The sequence below is a fragment of the Chiloscyllium plagiosum genome, unplaced genomic scaffold (genome assembly GCF_037043375.1).
Source record: "Chiloscyllium plagiosum isolate Xiang-an unplaced genomic scaffold, Cpla_swu_hap1 HiC_scaffold_39, whole genome shotgun sequence".
Classification (NCBI taxonomy): domain Eukaryota; kingdom Metazoa; phylum Chordata; class Chondrichthyes; order Orectolobiformes; family Hemiscylliidae; genus Chiloscyllium; species Chiloscyllium plagiosum.
The window spans coordinates 44,143,622-44,148,366 of NW_028270177.1; the positions used below are offsets into that span (position 1 = coordinate 44,143,622).

General features: G+C 44.4%; 1 long non-coding RNA gene across 2 annotated transcripts in view; it reads left to right on the plus strand.

Annotated features, from left to right (window-relative positions):
* Nucleotides 1-1,931: 1,931 nt before the first annotated feature.
* Nucleotides 1,932-4,745, plus strand: part of LOC148138674 (uncharacterized) — a 100,452-nt gene continuing 97,638 nt past the window's right edge. Inside the window, exon 1 of one of the 2 annotated variants that reach the window (XR_015753761.1) lies at nt 1,932-2,271. This is a non-coding gene — a long non-coding RNA (uncharacterized LOC148138674). The remainder of the gene's footprint in view (nt 2,272-4,745) is intronic. The other variant, XR_015753760.1, reaches the window with a different exon arrangement.

The window sequence follows — 4,745 nt, forward strand, 5'->3', positions numbered from 1 at the left end:
TTTCTTTTTCGATTTTTTTTCTTTCTTCTTTTGTTAAATTTTGGCTATTGTATATTTGATTTAATTTTATATCAATGTTTATATTTGAGAATATTGTTTATTTTTGTAAACTTGTAGAAATGTTAACTTTTTTTAAATAGATATTTTTATTAGAAAAGAAGTGACTTAATAGAGACATATAAGATGATCAGAGGATTAGATAAGGTGAACCGTGAGAGCCTTTTTCCTCTGATGGTGATGGCTAGCACGAGGGGACATTGCTTTAAATTGTGGGATGATAGATATAGGACAGATGTCAGAGGTAGATTATTCACTCAGAGAGAGGAGTATGGGCGTGGAATGCCCTTTCTGCAACAGTAGTGGACTTGCCAACATGAAGGGCATTTAAATGATCATTGGATAGACATATGATTGATAATGGAATAATGTAGCTGAAAATGTGTTGCTGGAAAAGCGCAGCAGGTCAGGCAGCATCCTGTTGATTCCATTGAGGAGAAAGTGAGGTCTGCAGATGCTGGAGATCAGAGCTGAAAATGTGTTGCTGGAAAAGCGCAGCAGGTTAGGCAAACGTCGATTCTCCTGTTCCCTGGATGCTGCCTGACCTGCTGCGCTTTTCCAGCAACACATTTTCAGCTCTGATCTCCAGCATCTGCAGACCTCACTTTCTCCTCAATGGAATAATGTAGGTTAGATGGTCTTTAGATTGGTTTCACAGGTCAATGCAATAGCAAGGGTCAAAGGGTTCATACTGCGCTGTAATATTCTATGTTCTATGATAATGATAGTCTTTTGGTGTATTTTGATTGAAGTGACTAAATATTGGGAAAGATTGGAGATACTCCCTGCAATACCTTGACCTCCAGATGACTGCAGTGTTTTTGAAGTAGAGCCATGGGTCTTTTATTATACACATGGAGGAATATTTTGCAGGCTTGATTTCGCAGTTCATCTGAAACATTGCACAGTAAATCTAATGGAATAGAGCATGAACAGGAGTGCCAGCTCAGATTTCTGTGTTTTCGTCATGGTGCGGGATTTGAACCAGAATCGTCTGAATCTGATGGGAGGATAAACCGAAATGAAAGAATCACATTAAGTGACAATAATTTATTTCAACTTTAAAATGGTGAAGAATGAGGGCAGTCTCCAAGTAAAAACAAAGCTGATATCTGACCTGTGTGTAAACTCAAGACAGGTTCATCGTTTGGGTGTATCCAGCCTTGGAAGGGACGTAAATGCATTTGTGTACATAGCGAAAGTATGCAGATCTTTGACGCCCCCAGCTGCTGTCCTCTAAACCCCAGATGCTTCTGGTACCTACCCGTGCCCTCTTGGTGCTGACCTCTGACTCTCTGGTGCTACCTGATGAAATTCCCTGGTACAATCTCACCTCCTGATGCTGACCTCTAGTCCCCAGATGTTGCTGGTGTTGACCCCTGACTCCCCCCACCCTTGGACACTACCTGGTGAAAGTCCCTGCAAAACTCTGATTTCTGATACCTGACCCCTAAGTGCTGTTGCTTGCTGACCTCTAATCCCCAGGTGGTAACATCTGAACCTCTGGTGCAGCCCTGATGAAACTTCCTGCAATAATCTGACTTCCTGTGGCTGACCTCTGAACTTTAGGTGGTGCCTGAAGAAGCTCCCTGCAATACTTTGACCTCCTGATGCTGACCTCTGACCCTCAGGTGTTGCTTGATGAAATTTCCTGCGCAAGGACCCAGAGCCTTCATGCGCAAGGACCCAGAGCCGTCATGCGCAAGGACCCAGAGCCGTCCATCCGGCGACTGTCTGATAAATATTTTTTTAAAAAGAATTGAACATACCGAGCACAACGTTCGCTTCCCTCGAATCCCGAGCCGTTTCAAGTCGTTTCGCCTGTCCGAGGGCCCGCTTCGTGTTCGACACCGAGGGGACGAGGAAAGAAGCGCGCTGTCGGTGAGAGCCGGAGGGGAGGGCACTGCAGCCGGTCCTTCCCTGACCGCCCCCACCCGGCACTGAGCACGTGGGGCCGCCGGAATCTTCCAGAAGCTGCTCGAGCCGCCGCGCCTGCCCAGAGCCTGCCGGAGCGCGAGCCCGACGACAACACCACCCACCCACCACCCCATGTACCCTCCGGAGCCGATTTCCGCGCGGAACCGCCTTCGCCCTCACACTGTCGGCCGGAGCCGCCCGGACCTTCATTCCACACGGACAGCCCTAGCAACCGCCGCCACCGCCATGTTGTACCTGGTGCGCTCGGCCTCTCGGCGCTTGGCCGCCGCCGGCTCGGTAAGTGTGAAAGGCAGTCGGCGAGAGGGGAAGGGGGAAGAAGGTACGCGCCGGGGAGGCATGCCGGGGCAAGGGAGAGCGGGGGCGACGCCGAGGCCTGACTCTTGGCCTAGACCTCTGTCTCTCTCCATCCCCCTCAGTCCCATCCGACCCGGCCCCTCTATCTTTTTTTTTCTCTTCCCCTCTCCTATTCATCTTTTATTTATCTCCTTTATCTCCGTTTTTTCTCTTTCACGACCCCTGACCTTCAACACACCCCTCTCAGCCTGGCCGTTCTCTGAACCCCGGAGACGTGAGACAGCTCTGCCCCTCTTACCCCCGGGCCAACCTCCTCGTTTCCGGGCGATTTCACCTTCGCACGTGGATCCCCACCAACCATTGATCCTGGGGCCTGGATTAAACCCGAGCGCTTTCCCTGTCTCCCCCTTCCCCTATAAGCAGAACCATGCAAAGATCGAGGGTCACATTGTGAGTGGGGAGCGGTTCCTCAAATTTGTCGATTATGCCCTTGAATATAGAATGTTGGTGATTTATCAGAGACGATGCTTTGATAGGATCGACACGACTTTCTCTGGGAAATCTAGAGCACGGAAAAATATTAGTTTTAGGATATTTGTGTGAAATCATGAAGGTACTTTACACAGTAGAGTGAGAATCTCTCCCCCCCCCCCCCCCCCCCCGCCCCTGCTGCCACCCTACCCCCAATAAACTGTAAGTAAAGTGTGAATCGGCCATAATCTGATGATTTGGAGAAGCCTGTGTTGGACTGGGGTGTACAAAGTTAAAGATCACACAACACCAGGATTTTGTCCAACAGGTTTATTTGGAAGCACACTAGCTTCAATGTATAATTTCAGTTACATCACACTGCAAAGTTTTGCTATAAATTCTGTGTTACGATCGAGCCCTCTACAATCACCTGACGAAGGAGCGTCGCTCCGAAAGCTCGTGTGCTTCCAATTAAACCTGTTGGACTATAACCTGGTGTTGTGTGATTTTTTTTTAATCTGATGGAACATCCTTGACGAAGGTTCTGAGGAAAGGTCACTCGAATGGAAACGAGAACTCTTGATTTCTCTGCACAGATGCTGCCAGACTTGCCTGAGCTTTCCCAGCAATCTCTACTTTTGTGTCTGATGCAACATCCTTGATTAAAGCTAGTATTAAATTTAATCTGACTTGAAGTGATAAATCTCTCAACTAACTGTTCAGATCCAAAGTCAGTTTGAGTAGATTCATCCTGATCCTTGTTGGCATATTAAAGAAAAGAAATACACACAGTGAGGCAATTATTCCAGATTGACAGTCTGAATCTGGCTGCAGGAGATCCTTATGTGGCAGAGTGAAATCTAAGGAATATAAATTTAACATTTAAACAGCCTTTGAACTCTCAAGTGTCATCTGTTGTGACTCGTGCACTCTACCCAGTGTCTTGTCTATGCCATAGTCAGCCACAGCATTCTCTTCTGTCATCTATGTTTTTGAGGAGTCATTTGGTTTCTTTCTTATTTTGGAGACGGAATGAATGCCTTGAGCTCGAGATATTGAATTAACGAGATAAGCTTTACTCATGAATTAACACGTGCAGTTTCTGTCAGTGCATGTATGAGTGCAATTTGAAACAATGAAGTTTGTTTTAGTAAGTAAATGAGTGCAGTTTGATTCCGTTAATGTAGGATTTACGTTTGTTTCATTCAATCCATAAATAACGTTTGATTCTTTGAATGCATGATTCCAGCTCGAATCTCGTTTGATTCAAGAATGAATGAATTCAGTTTTCAGTCTTGAAGGAATGACTTCATTCATTCCTTGTTTCAAACTGCACTCATACATGCACTGACACAAGCTGTACGTGTTAATTCAATGAGTAAAGCTTATCTCGTTAATTCAATCTCTCTAGTCTAATGCAGTCATTCAATGAAACAAACTGCATTCATTCATTCAATGAATAAAACTTCAATCGTACGTTCAATGAATGAAAAGTTATTTATGGATTGTATGAAACAAACGTAAATCCTACAATAACGGAATCAAACTGCACTCATTTACTTACTAATACAAGCTGCATTCATTCATTCATTCATTTTTTCAAACTGCACTCATGCATTCACTGAAACAAACTGTACGTGTTAATTCAATGAGTAAAGCTTATCTCGTCAATTCAATATCTCGAGCTTAAGGCATTCATTCAATGAATAAATAAAACTTCAAATCATACGTTCAATGAAGGAAACGTTACTCATTGATTCAATCAAACACACAGCAAGTGGTAATTCAATGAGTAGAAATTATCCAGTTCATTCAATTTATCAAGCTTAATTCATTCTTTCAAAGACTGAAAACTGAATTAATTCATTCTTGAATCAACCTCGATTCGAGCTGGAATCATGCATTCAAAGAATCAAACGTTATTTATGGATTGAATGAAACAAACTTAAAATCCTACAATAAAGGAATCAAACTGCACTCATTTA